The sequence below is a fragment of the Poecilia formosa genome, unplaced genomic scaffold (assembly GCF_000485575.1).
Source record: "Poecilia formosa unplaced genomic scaffold, Poecilia_formosa-5.1.2 Scaffold45, whole genome shotgun sequence".
NCBI classification, from domain to species: Eukaryota; Metazoa; Chordata; class Actinopteri; order Cyprinodontiformes; family Poeciliidae; genus Poecilia; species Poecilia formosa.
The window spans coordinates 1,801,478-1,818,801 of record NW_006799984.1 but is presented as its reverse complement, the minus strand read 5'-3'; the positions used below and the strand labels follow the sequence as shown (position 1 = coordinate 1,818,801).

General features: G+C 37.8%; 1 protein-coding gene and 1 long non-coding RNA gene across 6 annotated transcripts in view; one reads left to right on the top strand and one right to left on the bottom strand.

Annotated features, from left to right (window-relative positions):
- The window catches only part of cadm3 (cell adhesion molecule 3), a 161,081-nt gene that overhangs the window by 8,896 nt on the left and 134,861 nt on the right, over positions 1–17,324 (top strand). The window lies entirely within an intron of this gene.
- LOC107836230 (uncharacterized) lies at positions 736–16,316 on the bottom strand. Its single transcript, XR_001662092.1, has 3 exons — positions 15,829–16,316; positions 9,002–9,004; positions 736–748 (listed from the first exon to the last, which is right to left on the bottom strand). It is a non-coding gene; the product is annotated as an uncharacterized LOC107836230 (long non-coding RNA).

Below are 17,324 nucleotides of genomic sequence, written 5' to 3'. Positions count from 1 at the left end.
TTACCTCCAAAGGCACTTTACATCCATTGTCTTGTGCTTTTATCCTACTTTGATCCTGCAAGTGTTTTGTCGTCTAGATCAGCTTTGTGATAACAAATTGGATCCCGATTGGCCGACATTAGATTGCAACAGATTCCCGTCTGGCAGAAACCCAATTATTTCTCCTGTTCATCATGCCGATTAATTAAGGCACTGTGGCTGATTGATTAAACTTCTAACAAAGCTCCAGCCATGGGCGCCAGGGCCCTTGGGAGGATTTTCATCTCGCCTTACACCCACTAGTGTGTCTCCACACCCTCGTCATAGATTTACACAGCTGCCGGTAGGCATAAAAGAAGGGAAACTGAAAGCTTCACTAGAAAAATTGCATTTTCTGCAAAAATGCATTGTGAAAGCTGTGAGGTAAAGTAATGAGCCTACATTAACTTAAGAACATGAAATGACAGTTGAATTGTACAAAATAATTTCAGATTTTGCTACGAACTTGTAAATAGATTCCAAAAAAATACAATGGCTCTGCTTAAGTTAATACTTTTCATGGACTTTTTCAACTTTACAGTTATTAAATAAAAATGTTATTTATTCTTATGTAGATATGGTGAAATATGAAGATGACAAACTGAACTAGATGGATACAGCTTAACTTTGTCAAAGTTTTTCAGATATTGAATTGTCATTTATGCTGTTGTAAAATATTTTTTGCCTAATTTCTTTGCAATAAGTTTATGCAAATTGTTACCTGACATTTCTTAGTTTTAATTTAGAATGAAACCTTTTCTTGGACAGTTTAATTACAATCTTGCAGTAAAATGCATAGAAGGAGTCTTATTTTCCACAAATTTGGTAAGTTTGCTAAAGTATTATTTGGAGTTAAATTCTTTATCTCTGCATTTATATATAAAGATTACTCCATAATCTTAATAACCACTTTCGTTACTACTTTGGGAATACAAACTTCATTCTACCTATTTTTTTTTTTTGCTTGACCACATGTTTGTTTGAAAAGCAAAGTGTCACAAAATGTTTATTACATTTGAAAATGACAGCTGTGCACCCTCAAGATAAGGAAAAACATTTTGTAAATGTTCATCCAAGAAATCTTAGCTTAGCATGTACTTTAGTTTAGGTTTATTCTCATGTAATAATGTCTGATACAGCTGATAGCTTTCAAACAAAACATTAAACAACGGTGACTCACCCAGCAAATATTAGTCTGAAAATAAAAATAAATCTATTCCAAGTCTATGCAATTGTTTTGACTGCTGTGGTGAAGTTTTACTCAGCTCAGGATGCTAGATGCTTGAATCTGAATAGGGAATTGATTGTATACTTTGTGATTAAGTTGGCTAATATCCTGAGCACTTGGGGAACTAATAAATCATAAAAAACTCAATCTAAGATGGTTAATTGAACCTAAGTGTGGTTTTTGTTGTGATGGAAGATAAAAGCAACACAGATACTTCAAAAATGTGAGAGGATTTTATGTTCCAAAAAACCCCATTTCATTTGTCAAAGTTTAGACCTGATTTGAAAGCTCCCCATTTATTATTTATTTATTATTATTATTTATCAAAGTTAAGCTTTTAAAGAAACGTAAACATTGGAAAACCAGGTATTTGACGAATGAGGTGAAAGTTGTTAAAGTTGAATGCAGGAGTTAGTTACTACAGAATTGCAACAGGATCACAAGATGCAAGTGTTTATAAGAAATATTTTGCCCAACTAAATGTGAGGCAGTCAGATTGTAGAGGTATCAAGAGCGTCCAAAGAAGTCTCCATCACACCTTGTCAATTTGAGGAAGCTCACACCCACCCAGACCCATTCAGCCATTGTGAGATTACATCAGGACAGATCAATCTTGCTCGCTACCATCATAATAATAGCAAAAGCCATTTAGAGACTGTAAGAGAGAAGGGCTCTTGAGATTTTACAAAATGTTAACAGACTCTACTACCTCTGCTATTAGGAGACAAATCACGCTGCAGCAGCTCAGGGTTGAGAAAATTAGGGGACCTGCATTTAGCAAAGAGTCGGCTTTAAGCCATCTCTTCACAAAGACGCAGTGGATTAAACAAAGCCAAACAAAAACGCCAGCTTTGAAATACATTAAATCGCCTCTTTTTCAACCAGAATCCTTGTTTTTGCTCTCAGGTGGCTTCTCTTCTTGATCAGGTTGCACCCTTTCAAATCCCCCTCAACTCTACCGCCAAATGTCATATTCTATCTCCTGGAATTCTCTGTGGGAGTGATTTAATTGATTGCCGTTGAGATGGAAATTACCATTTCTGTTACTGACGCAGCTGGTCAGATCAAGAACCTTCTCTCTGAGAAGGTGTGTAGTCATACTTAAAAGAAAGTTCACCTTCTATTCATTTTGGGACTGTTTCCGGGAGACATAATAAAAATAATATTTCAGAGTTTCTAATTTCTGTGAATATTTAAATCAAAGCAAATAATCAGATTCTCCACCTTCAAAGCTTGAGTTGTACAAAACTAAGTAGGATGCCAAGTTTTGACCACCTCAATAATAAAATGATAATTTTTTTAGTAAAATGTTAAGATGGAAAGAAAGTGAACCTTGCAGCAATTCACTACAATACCAGACAATGCAAAACTCAAACAAGCTGTGGAAATATCTAAGGAATCCATGTTAGTCTGCGGAGGACTCAGTGAGCATGTTAAATGTTAAAGTGTCAAGTCTTTGCTTAAAAGAGTGCCCAGAACAAATTTCTTTCCCTCTAAAAAGAGTATGGCATCACGATAAGAAGAGTTGCAACCACAGACCTCTAGAGAAAAGTCCATTATAGATCTAGAAATCTTTGAAGAAACCCAAACACCGCATTTAATAGTCAAACACAATGGGGAAGGAATAATGACATCTTTTTAGTAACAGTACCTGGATGCCTTGGAGTCATTAATCTGACCCTGATCTAATCTGAATACTCAAATATTCCACAGTCAAATGTGACTCCATCTGTCTGGCAGATCAGGCCAGACAGATGGTTTGATCTGATCAGTCATAAAAGATTAACAAAGAAACAATGTTAAATAAAGATAAGTGGTTGAAAATGCTTTCACAACTGTGTAAATAAGGACTACTTTCGTTCAAAGTGCTAAAGGTTGTTGTACAACATAATGAACCATGGAGTGCGCTCAGTTTTTCACACATGGCTTTTAAATTTTGACTTTTTTGTTGAATCAGGAAAAGCTTTATTGACAGTACTAAATCAGTTTTAAGCTTTTGGATACTTAAAGGGAACCTTTTATGCAAAATTTACACTTTTCACATTTTTCTCCTTGCGTTTAGGTTTCTACTGCTTCTGAAAAACAGCCCAAACGCTTAAAACAAAACACCCAGCCGGTTTTTGGAACAACGTTAATATTCTTTGGTGTCTGGAAAATGAGCCGTTTCAAAAACTTCTGGAATGTAACGTCACAAATCACCATTCACGTCCCCTCATCATGCAACCTCAATGGCTGCTGGAAAAGACAAGTGTTTTGCTGTTGACTTACCATCCAGAAAACACTTACTGGATTCTTGTTTGTTGTGCAGGAGGCTCTACTTCTGCTTTTCAAAGATGTACAGTTGCATGAATGTGCATCTGTTTGTAGCTATTTTCACATGCGAGAGTAAATGTTGAGTTGAGGGGTGTGGCCAGCAGCAGTTTATTTGATTTAAAGTGACAAGAGGCCCTAAAAAAGGCTAATATAGGCAAAACTGAGCAGACTACATTCTCATTATCTAAATTATTTGGTACACTAACATTTTCAAAGAGGCATAATAAGTCACATTTAAAGTAAACCTTGAAAGGACCCCCACCTGTTTCTCCTGATCTTTGAAATGAAATGGAGGGTGTACTTTTTTTAAACCATGACTGAATGTGCTCGCTGTAGTCATTGTGTTTCTGTGTTAAACTCTGACCGTGACGGTGTGCCAGAGGACGTGAGTGCATGGCGGTGGAGTGCAGCATTTTGTATTGATTGAGTCTGAGTGCCGAGGGTTTCCCCCCTGAGCGCTGGAGCTCCACCACCAATGAAACGGCAGAGGCTGCTCTTGTTTATTGCCTCTTTTTGATGATGCCATCACTTCAGCTCATAGAAAGCCAGTGTGTCTTTGGGGACATCTTATCACCGATACCACAGCCATAAAGCCCTTTTGAACTCACCTGTGTGCTGTTGAGGGGAGTGTTCTCCAGTCCGGTTTGTGTCGGGGATATTACTGTCTGCTCGCTGGATGGCCGGTTATTGACTCACTAATAGCGCGGTCATGTATGGAATCAGGAAAAGCGTCGTAAAGCAGGTCTCTAGATGACATAAACCCTGATGGATGTTGGATCCATGAAAATAAATCCTCGGAAATCATATGTTTACATTATATTGTCACATATCTGTGTATAAATATCCTCTCCCCCTCTGAAGCTACAGCATCACCATAAATAACATAACTTTAAATGGCTCTGGGGTGTTTGTAATTTCCCACTTTATGATGTAAGAAGCGAAAGAACCGAGTGCTAGCTTCAGCTTTAAATCTGAGAGAAATCTATTCTCACTGTGCAATATTGTTCTGAAGCAGGGCTGAATATTGTCTTCTATATAAAGGATGCATTTATTGTTTTAGTTGCAAGTTTTATTGTGAGGCTGTTGCATCATTATTAAAGTTTTGCTATTGTGAACAGCAACTCAGAGGTATTCATTTATGCTCTCTGCTGCACCGCTGTGCTCTTTATGCTTGACGATCACATCATACTGCCCTGCTAAAAGTCTCCTGCTTCCAGTATGACTCTGCTATTAGAATGCAGTCTGTATCATTTAGATAAATGCCTCTTACAGTAGTCTGCACTTTGAGTACGCACCTTCATCATCATTTAAGATGGAATTGTAACTGGATAAAAAGTTTTTCTTCATTCAGCCAGTTCAAGAGCAGGTAGTTGCCAGTTTGCATTGTCTGAAAGAACAGCTATGACAGGCGCAGGATCATTAGATCCTATTCTATAGAGCCGACGTTTGCTTTTCAGTGAAGTGGAAAAGGTCGTCTTTTACGGTCCTATCATGGAAGTCCACAAAAATGATGACATGGGAATTTTTTTCCCCCAGCAGTTTGAAGCTAAATGTTATATAAAGGAGATAGAAGTGAGCAAATGTTGACAGTAGAGTTTGTTATATAATTAAAGTTTTAGTTTGGAGTTAAATAACACTTTCTTGCACCCTATTCACCCTTATGAATAAAACACAGGAGGTTCACGCCTCGTCATGATTTCATGAAAATATAAAAATGCATCCGTGTTCCACATGTGATTATCTACTTGTAAAACATGTTTCTTCACGTTGTCAAAAAAAATAACATATGTGAAACATATTTTTCCTTTTGAACAAAACATTCCACATGTGAAACATTTTGAAAATATTTTGTATGTGGAATGAGTTTGACATATGATTCACATGTGCAACACATAGCTGCCACATGCGAAACACTTTGTGACTTCACAATATAATTTCCACAGGTGAAACATGGGAAAATGTTTCACATTAACATTTTTTTATGTTATTAATATGCTGTATCATTCATGAATATCATAAATACATTACCTTATAATTTTCACATGTGTAATTTGTGGGAAAACATTTCATATGTGGGATTTATTCCACATGTGTTTTAGATGTTACTGCATGACATAATTTCCACATGGGACAAAATATGTGGAATATTTTCCAAATTGGTTTCACGTTACGACATAAAGCAATTGCCATATGGTGATGCATGTGTTTGCATGTTGCTGCACAGTGCAGTTTGTACATGTGAAGCACAGTCTTTAAGAAAATGTTCCAACATATTAAAAACTTGTAAGAAAAAAATGGTTACATGTGTAATATATGTGTTTCACTTGTGGGTGGGTAGACATTTCACATTGGGAATTTATTTTTCACAAATTCCTGGGCAGTTTTTCAAGAATGCTACGTCACAAATCAGGCATTTTTCTGCTCCCCTGTTCAGAAAAATGTTTTCAAAGAAATACTTGTTGGCTAACAAGGGCAGAGTGAGAATCTAAGTGTGAAGAAAGGCCAGGGAGGGAAGCTGGTCAGCTCAGGATTGAGGGAAACTCCAGTTACAGCAGGGAATCCTCCTGTTCCTTCATTAGACAGAGCTTTCATGCAGGACAGCTGTGGCTCTGTGAGATGAGTAATCAGCAGATTGTGAGTTTGAGTTCAGTTTCCCCAACCACATGTCGAAGGGTTCTGGTGTAAAGCAACGAGTTGTTTTCTAATCTATGCAGAAAATATATAGTGAAGTGTGTGTGTGTGTGTGTGTGTGTGTGTGTGAGCATTTGTGACTGCAGCTTGGTGAGTGAGTCTTTTATAGTTAAAGCTTTTTGTGTGGTTGTTGTGACAGGCAGTTGAGCTGAATGGACACTTCCATCCTTACGCTGTCAAAGTGTTATGCTTCAAATAGACAAAATTTGCTTCAGATGGGTCACATGTAAAATTATACATGTGCTGAATAATTCCTGTCATCACGTGTTCTGAGATTTTGCTCTTGTAAAGGGCAAGATTTTTTTTTCAAGGTAACGAGAAGATACAACCACATTTTATTGGCTTTCAGATGTTTGTTTCATCTCTGATTGTTGTCCTCCTTACAATTATTTTTAAATAAGAGTGTAAACGATATCAAACCCGGCTAATGTCGAGGTTATTATCCAATTTCCTCATTTCAAGCCCCGGTGCATGCCGCCACCCAGACAGATTCTCTCTTGATTCGATACCGGTTGAATCCTTTTATATAATGAAGTGCTGGCAGTGATTGTGACTCACAGGATGTATGATAGCCGTCTGACGAGATCCGCTGCTTCCATCTCTTCTTGTCTTAAGTGGAAGTCGACTGCTGAATAAAAGCATATTGTTGCTCTTATCCTTGAGTTTTGAGAGGGCCAGATACATGGTTTTGTTTCTAGTAACAGCTCCTCCTTTTTCTGCTTCAAGGATTTCTTTTTAAAAGATGTTGAAATTCATTCAGTAGCAGGTACAGAAGGAAAGTGAGCAGCTTTAAGACTCCATTTATCAGAGTTGAAAATAAGTAAATAAGAGTAAATGCCAAAAGAAAAAAAGTAGTTACTCTGATGTTATGACTCCCTCCAAATTTATGCACGTCTGCATACCTAATTTGTTCTAACAGAAGTGAAGCTCAACAGAAGCAACTGTTGTTGTAATACCCAGTGAATGTTTTATGCTTGGAAACCTTTAAGAAGACTACGCTGATTTCATTTTAATGAGAAATACAGTCAGACACAGAGTAGGAAGCTACAGCGAGGAAAAGGTTAAGCATTATTTAAGGTCACCCCATCAATTAGGCAGAGAGTATTCTACATATGGAGGCTTTAAATTCACACACAGCTCAGTGTCATCTGGGTTTACATTACCTTGAAAAGCTTCTGTAAGCCTTGAACTTTTTCACATTTGATCATTTTTCAGCTGCAAACATAAAGGTAATTTAGTGGAAGTATGTATGATAAAACAACAACAGTAGTCAGTGAAGTGAAAGTCCACAGAAACAGTTTTATAGATATTTTATAAATAAAACTGAAAACTGTGCCGTGCATTTGTATTCAGGCCTTTCCCTGCGGTTACAGCTGCAGTTCTTTTCAGTTTTGTCGCTGCACTGTTTTACATTTTATCTTAAGCTTTGTCAGATGGAATAGAGAACATCTAAGAAAAAACAAGATTCACACAACATAATAAAACTTTTAATCTGTCATAACAGAGTTAAATGAAAAAGTCAGAGACATACTGTTATTTACTCATATTGCTATTCGTAGTTAGTTTGGTCACTGAAGACAACGATTAAGAATTTTAACTGTTATTTGAACCTTGAGAATGGAACAGGTTCAGTTGGGTTTGATGCCATTCCCAGGTTCAAGTATCAGCCTGGAAAATAAAACAGATTGTATGTAGCACAAACTGAGAATCATGGATCTCAGCAATCCAACTGTGGACCTCGCTGCTGGTTTAGTGAATGTCCTTGATGGTGAACTTTCACCCGAGTCTCAAGTCTTTTCAATTTGTTTGTAAGAAATAATTAAGACCATGTATAATTTTCCCTTCAGTTAAAAATTGTGAACTATTTTGTGTTGCTCTATCGCAGAGTCTCGAAAAAGACATTGCAGTTTGTGTTTTTAAAGTAGCAAACACATAAAAAGTTCTTTTTCGAGGCACTTGCGTATCCTGGATCGGGCCCCTGACAACAATGAAGGTATGTTGAGCACATGACGGGTGAATGTGCGTTTTGGCGACGGGGCCGTTGCCTCGCGGTGTAACTCGCCGCTGCTGCGCCGGTTGAAGACAAAAGCACCAAATAGGCATCTCTAATCTCCCTGCTGAATGAATTGGAAACAAAGAGAGGAGGAACGCAGACACAGAGGCTTGGACACACATAGGATAAGCTGATTACCAAGGAAAAGAGGGGAGGGTGAGAAAGAAAGAGAGGGAGTGTGGGAGAAATACAGAGGGATGCACGTGAACAAAAAAAAAAGCTTACAGTAAGGGGGCAGAAGGGCAGGGAGATGGAGGCGGCGAAGGTTGGAGGGGGGAAAAAAGTGAGCACTCTCTAATGATGGGGTGCAGAGACCAGAGAGAAAATGAAAAGAACCAGCAGCGAGGGAGGAATAGAGGAATAAAGGTGAATGTTGAAAAGGATGAGGCATGGCGTGCTACACAGAGCATGCGATAGGAAAATGAAGGTTATGCATATTTGCCTCTGATATCCTTCTTAGGCACGCGACACAATCAAAAACAAGACATTATGGAAATGTGAGGCAGCCATGGCAATCTAGCTGCTACCTGAGACATCTCATCTCCTCTGCTCAGCAGTTGTAATATTTACAAATGGAATTACAGTCAATCCAGGTGTTGGGGCTAAATATACAGCTAATTAAAATTAATGAGATTTACTTAAAAAAAGAATATGCTCCTTTCATAAGCTCCTTATGTCTGCATGAGAATCCGCAACACGCACTGACACACGCGGCTTTTTTTAGCAGTGCATTTAGAGATACACACAAACACACACACACACCTCGATTTGATTCACTCTCCTTCACTTGGTTTTCTCACAGCCTGCTAGGCAGAGTATTAAGAATGCCCGCGCGCTCGTACGCGTGCACACCGACGCTCTGCCTGTCTGTCTCTTGGCCGGCTCCGCGCTCGCGCCGACTAAAACATGCTCCCTGTTCAGTGAACATGCAAGTTCCCGACTGTACGTCAACGCGCACACACACATCCATATAGGCGCATTCACAGGCAGCCTGGGAAGAATGTGTAAACAGATGCTAACACACCCAGAAACCCACATACAGGTGTTTTATATTTATGCATGAAGACACAAACAAAAGCTCGAACGCTGCTTCACACGTTCTCAAGGCTCCGTGGTCTTTACTTAAACAAAAATGCTTCTCTGGTCCAAGCTGTTGGCTGCCAAGGAGAAAAAAACCGTTTGGCAGGCCTGGCGCTGCATACAGACACAGCCTGGCGGTTGCACCTTGTATCACCTGTGCATCTACACCACCTATTCATACGCCTTGAACTTCTTCCAAATTTATCATGTTATGCTCTCAAACGTGAATGAGTTTTATTGGGATTAAAAGACTAAAAAAAATGAAGAAGGAGGGAAATGATGCAAAGTTTTTGAAAGTTTTTACCAAGACAAATCTGAAAAGTGTGACATTTGTTACGTAGTCAGCCCTCCTGTGTCAGTACTTTGTACACCCACCTTTTCTGTGATTTGGGCTATGGCTCCACCAGCTTTGCACATTAAAAAAAACAAAAATGTGCTACTTTTTCTTTGCAAAATAGCAGATAATCCAGATCAGAAGTGGAGAATCTGAACAGCAGTTTTCAACTCTGAACAGACTCTTGATTAGATTTAAGTCTGGACTGTGAATTGGCCGTTTTAACACACAAAGCATTTTATTACCAAGGACAGGATTTTTATGAAGGAACACAAAATGCAGAACTTTATTTTCTGCCACAAAACTTTAAAATGTGGAAAAAAAAATTAATAAATAAAAAAGAGAAGTTCCTCAATACTAAACTGTGCTATTTGGGCACATTCATTTCATCTGGAGCTAGAGTGATGACGGAAAAGAGAGGTGCGTTCTGTGATGCATTCAGGTACAACTTGCAAAGTAGATTTTTTCATTTATTAAGACAACAGTATAGAGACTCTTCACAGTCGTAAATAAAAAAATCTTAGCAGCAAATATTTTCAAGTGTTCTTACGTTGATTCTATCAGGTTTTATAATGTTTGACAAACTAAATCTTCCTTTTATGCTGACACTTACTAAAATGACAGAACATATTAAAAAATTCACATTGCTGCCAAAAAATATTATATTACATAAAGTAAAAATAAATAAATAAACAAAACAGAAAACATTTGTTTCTTTTACTTGAAGCAAATTGAGCTGTTACTTTAAAACTAAGGTTTGTACTGAATAGGTTTTGTCATGTATCATTTTTAATGTTTACATAATTTATTCTGATGGAAGGTAAACTGTGGGTTCAATCTTTTGCTCAGTGACTTTCTTTTTTGTACACAACATATTTAAGTGAAATGTCCAGAGTTTGGGATATTGTTTCATTACCCAGGCCTGTTTGAAGCCAAACATCCCCACAGCATGACGCTCCCACCTCCATGTCTCACTGTGGGTATGGTGCAATAGTTTTTCACCACACAGTTTTTTGCAAGTTCAGTTTCATCCTCAACCTTTCAGTCTCCTTTCATCTGAGCTTTTACTATTGTGTGGCCTACAGGAAACTGAATGGGACTTCTCATAGCAACCTATCAAAATTTGTTTTCTTCTTGCTCCTTATGACGTGACTTTGGCTTGAAGTCACTTTATAAAGTCAGATTTTCAAATTATTTTCTAACCTAATTCTGCTTTAAACTTCTCCAGAACTTTCTGCCTGAGCTGCCTTGTTTACTCTTTGATCTCCATGATGCTGATAATCCACTCAAGCTCTCTAACCTTCAATGCTGACATCAAATTACACACACTGTTCACTAATTAGGTGACTCTGGAGGCACTTAGCTTCACTTATCTTTATTTTAGATTGAAGGTATGTCACGGTTTGTCATGGTTTTAAATTTTTATTTGAAAGAAACGTAAATATTTCTACCTTTAGAGCTATGCACCCCAATGTGTTGGTCTATTAAGTTCATGTTTAAGGTTTCAATGTGACAAAATAAAACACTTTAAAGAACTGTATCATTTCCTGTGTGGTTTATCCCATAAGGTGGTGCCCTACTTGCAGCACTCTTACTAGCAGAGTGCTGAGCAATTAAACTGCTCCTCAGGTCCTCTGAAGGAGTGGCAAAGGGACCCTGGGAAAATGACACAGCTCAAATTAATCACACAGTTTATTAAGTAACTTTGGTGTCAGTGGAACGCTGCTGCCCCTGCCACAAGTAGTTGCACAACTTGGCAGTCAACCAGTTTACCCCTCAGCCTGCTTTCACACACATTCCTACCAACACATGCAGCAATTTCCACACACACTCAGGAATTTTATGCAAACACAAGCTTACCCTCTCCCTTTTTTTCTTTTCTTCCTCCGCTGTCCCTATCTTGGTCTTTTCCGCCGCTGCTTCATTTCCCAGCCTGCTGAATACTTGAATGTCATTACGACTTCTGCTATCAAAAGCAAACAGCAGGGCAGCATTGAAGAGCACTTGTTATAGTTCCATTTTTCCACGCTCAGAGTGCTGTTTTGACTGTTCCTGCCGTCTTTCTGGCTCTTTCTCACAAATTGACGGGTGTTTTGGAGGGACAGATTTATTGACAAACCTCTCGCTGTGATGCTCATCTGGCCAGCGTTGTTATTGGAGACCCCCCTCTCCTCCCCTCTCTCTGTATTTACTGCAGAGTTCCTCTCCGCTGGCGCGTGTGTCAATGAAGATGACTTCGTGTCTGCGACTAAATTCGATCCCATTCGCGCTTTGGCAGGCGGAGGGATTTGAACAATGTAATTGAGTTAATGAGCGACACACCCTTATCTGCTGTTCATTCATACAAGCAGCCTGAGGTGTGACGGATATCAGCTTCTCACACAGGCTACTGTATGTTTGATGCATCCCTTGAAGGAGAAACATTGATAATGCAGACAAACTTCCTTGAGGCAAAGAGTTGTGATGTGTAAAACAAAGAAAAGAGCAGTTGATACCCTGCACTTTTCTTTCTATCTTACTCAACAATGAATATTTCTTTATTTTTTTCTTTTTTGGTTTGTTTGTTGCGGCTCAGCATTCGGCTCCACTGAGCTATTTTCAGGTTATCTTCACAGGCGGGATTAGGAGGTGCACTGCGTTGTTCGCGGGAGGCGTCACGCTTGACTTTGTGACAGGGCTTGGCAGCGTGCCTGGGAGAGAGCGAGAGAGAGAACATCTTTCTCCTGTGTGTGAGGAGAGTTTGGTGACATTTCCTGGTTCTTCCCTGCGGGGGGGCTGAAAGAATTAGAGCTCGTCTGGTTTCATCAACCTCCCGCTACAATTTACCGAGACCCTGTTTGAAAAAAAAAACGTCACAGGGTCAGTTGCAAGTCGGAGGACGGCTGCGACTTGACATTTTCGTTGGAGTGTTGCGGGTTACTTCTCGATGGAGCAAACATGTAAACCATGGCAACCCCCTCTGTGACCTGCCATCTCAGAGTGCATGGAGTCTTAAAAAGGGATTGTGTTTTACAGAGAGCGACTGCAGAGTCAGGACCGGTTTATCAAATTATCTGAAAATACCAAAGATAAAGCTTTTAAAGAGCACTGGAGTGAAAACCCGGAGCATTTTGAAAACATAATTGGACCAACCTTTTAGTCTAACATGAAATGTCATGCTTCGGAGCATGCATTTGCTAAATTTGCAGAATGTAACTTAATTGGTGTTGTCCAGTTCTTCACTTGACGTCTTCAAGGTACATTTTAGGATTTGAAAGTTTGGCTTCATCTGCTCTACTTTTTGTTTGATGTCTGACAGCAGCATAAAAACATATCACAGCTAATATCCTGCGATATGTTTAAATGTCCTGAAAGTTTTTGGAGTCAACAGGTGGATTCATTTGTTGACTTTTTATTTCTGTCTGATGTGTAGCTTTTACAGGATTTCACTTTATAAAAAAAAAGAAGAAGGAAAAAGATCATGTTTTGGGAACTTGTTGAAGCTCTCTAAGCTTTTAGAGATTCATTGCCATCTGTTTTTTTAAGACGTTGAGAGGTGTTAATTATTATTATAATTAATCCACACAGGAGCATCTTCAGAACGGTTTCAGAAATTTACCAACTCCTTCAGACGGATAAGATCAAAAATAATAACGCTTATGGCAAATTTAGAATATTTTTTTACTTTGTCGTTGACAGGAAAGGACACAGGCATGTTTTCTGAAGTAAAATAAAGCATAAAAGGAACATCAATTTTTATGATATATTTTAATAAGTTGGAAGCTATAATATTTATGCTGTCATGATAAATAATAAAAAACCCTCTTGTATGTAAAAAATAGAATATAAACATAAATTATAAAGTCTAGTTTCTGAGGATGGAAGATCTCAGTTCATAGATTACCTCAGAGTCTATATCAGATACAAGACAGGACTCTGATGGGTTACTTTCAAATGTAAATGTTGGCTAAATTAAAAGATTGCTTTAAACCTGAATCTGCCAGCGGTTTGAATAGTTTTGGTCTTAAATAGCTCCCGTCTAACTCTGCATATTCAGCAGCAAAGTCTTTATTGAACCTGTTTCTACTGAGGAAGAGAGAGGTTAGAAGCAGCAGCAGGCTAACAGAAGCTTAAACCCCGTATTGAAGTGACTCTTTAATAGCAGGTTTTCCAGAGGTTACAGTTAATTGGGTGAGGATTTACAGTAAAGTGTTTCTGCCGCTTCAGGTTTTTAAGACCTCATGTCGCAGCTGCATTCAGCTCGGCTCTGTCAAATGTGACTGAGAGACGCCAGAGGAACAAAATGGCAAAGATATCAAAAATAATAATATTCACAGATTTACAAACTGGATAATATTCTGAATTTTACACTGGATTATTCCAAGTGTTTTTTTTTTTTTTCAAGTTGAACAAGAGAATGTAGCAAATTATTTTAACAGATTTTTTTTTGTTGTTGGACAATGACATAATAGAGTACCTTGTATTTTGTCATTGTTTTTATTTTAGAAATTAAACTAAATTTAAGTTACAATCGTTTATTTGCACAACCCTATCACATGATAGGGTATTTAAAATATTTAAATACACACAACAATTTCATATAAACTTTACCATTACCAAAATTTGATTTAAGAAATTTGCATTCACACAGATCACTTTGCCTTTAAGCAAACTGGGAAACTCTAGATGATAAAGTGATTAATCGATCAATTAGAATTCATCAAGCCCTTTTAACACAATTAAATGAAACACAAAGTACTTTTAGAATTATACACAAGAAATAAACATTCAAACATTCAATCGTACCTAAAATTGTTAAAGCAAAATGAGATTTATTATGTCATATTTGGCCTCAAGGCAAATAAATAATGATTAAACATAGTTAGACTTTATTATTTAATATTTAAAAAACATACAATAAAACCAGCCAAGTGTAAACTTGTTTGGAATTTCATGAACAGAGAAGTAAAATAGAATAAAATAAGAGACAAGTACTGAAGTTCAGGTAGAAGTCAGAATAAAAGATTAGCTGTTCTCTGGTGTTCAGGAAAGTTGCTCTAAGGTGAGGGCTCTAATAAATTAATAAGGCTTATCGTGAGTTTTGGTTTTAACTTTAAATGCTGTCAGACAGCCTTTATCAAAGAACCTGGTGAGTCTGCAGGGCTTTTATAGTGGAATTAAATCAGATATGTCGGCGTGAAACCATCAATACTTCCATCAATTCCAATAAAAACACCTTAAAATCAAATCTAAAATGCACCAGTAGCAAACACATCTACTCTAACATCTGTGTGATGTTTGCTTTTTCGTCCTGGTCAGCATTCTTGCAGCTGAATTTAGTAGTAGCTGTAGTGGAGCTGTGCTTTCCTCTAGAAGACCAGACAGAACTGCATTATAGTGATCAATATCAGATGTTATATAAATACTTAATTTGCTTTTCTGGTCAAACTTTGGCAATTGTTTCGAGATGTATCATATTTGATCAAATATAACACATGGATTATTTATTCTGTCTGATGAGTTGGTTACCAGTTCTCAAAGTTGAGCTACTATTTTTTCTTTCTAAATGTATGTGATAAAAACAGAATGAAAATATTTCCATCCACGACTTCATGAGTTCTGTACCTACATGTTTCAAAATAGGGTCATTACTCATGTGGAAGATGGATTTCTCTCCAAAGTTTGACTTCCTGAATCAAGTCTTTAATACAGCCTGCAATGGGCCAACATTCTAGCAAACTACTATGAGAGGCTTGAAGAAGGACTTAAAGAAAGTAAAATTAAAAAAAAAATTCTATTATGATTCTGGCAGATTCCAAATACATTTAATTTTGGAAATTCTCACTGATATAAAATAAGTAAAGGTTTAACATGAAAAAAATTAGGCAACATAGGTTATATGGAAATAACTGCATTTAACTGTAAGTCCTTTTCAAATAAAAATATTTTATTGTTGTCCATGAAAAACACCAACCCCAAAGGACCACATTCAATGTTAAGGTTGAGTTAAAAAACATTCTGATGCATGCAAGAAAAAAATAAAACTAAATTAACCCAGAAAAACAATTCACAACAAGGACAAATTAGCTTCTGGGGCTTATTCCCATTGCAAGTTACAATGACAGTTTTTACACTTGCTGCAAGAAAAATAAGGCAAAAATTCGCAGATTAAGGTTTGCCTTCAGCTAAAGTCCCCAATGTCAGGTAAAACCCTCTGGGTGAGACAACACTGTAATTGGGATCTCTACGCTTTATTGTGACAATTTGTCCAGAAATGTGGCCTCAGCCAGACTCCGTCCTCCTCCAGCATCTGCTCCTTTACAGTGTTTGACTAGAGGAGTGGCTAAGTGTTAAAATGTGCTCCAATTTCTTGTCCTCAGAAGAATCCAATCACTTTCTGTTTTCTTTAGTGGCGCCTGCAGAGATTAGCCCCAGTCAGCCCAGTCATAAACAGACAGACACATCCCTCTTAGACAATAGACAACTGTCATTGCATATCTGGGCAAAGCAGCGCTGCATACACAGCACATACTGCGAGAATGACTGACAACAGAAGGGAGTCCTCTCTTGCTTAATTGTCACTCTTCCAAATTGGTTCATCCTCTCTAAACTGCACCTATCAAATCCTCTGTCAGGAGTGAATCACTTAACTCCTTCCAATCAACTGATGTTGCTCACTTTGAAGGGAAAATTGAAAGCTTCACCTGAATCAAGTGACATCTTCAATTTTCATAAAGAAAGACCTGATGAAGGAACATGTTATCTGTGAGCGGCTTTCCAACATCTATATAAGCACATGAAACCAAAACAAATACCCAATTATATATTCTTTGGAGCCTCTAATTGTACAGAAAATGCATGATTGAAATTCAAATGACCACTTTAATATCCGAAAAACAAAGCTACACTGGCGCATCTATGTAGAAATACAGCTGAATAGAGTTTAAAAATCTTTTTGTGCTTATTATGGCTTTTGCTTAAGAGGAGGAACTAAAATGGGACCTTGAAAGCTCCATTTAGATACTCCTAAGATAAGCATTAATAATTCATAGTGCCAGATGCCATAGACAGTGTGATAGGGTAACTCTTTATACACTATGTTTCAAAGCGAAGTCGCAGACGCCGTCACTGTCAGAGGAGTAAATCCATTAAAACTAGAAATAAGAACAGTGATGCAACACCTGCCATTTGTCAGATGATTTCTCCCCGAGCGCTGCCTCGGCTGCATGCATTTCTGAGTTTCCAAACCTAGTGATAGAGCTGGTGCAGAGACGTATTCACAGGAGACTCGACAATGCAGCAGATTGTGTGAAAGAATTCAATAGGAAAGGTCAGAGGAGGATGACGGTCTACTGAGAAAAGATGCTTGTTACTCAAAGAATAGGAATAATTTTTATCCAGTGTTGGATTGTGAGGCATATTTGAGATATTTCACTTGCCATTAACTGGATGAAGTTTGTTTAGAAAATGCCAATTCATAAAAAAATATAATCTCAAGACACTTTTAAAATTACTTCAGACAGATTTGGTCAAAAAAATCAGATCAAATCAGCCCAGTTTGATGTGAATTATACCTGAATATAGACGGAAGAGGATTGAGGTCAATTTTGACTTTTCTCCACAAAATT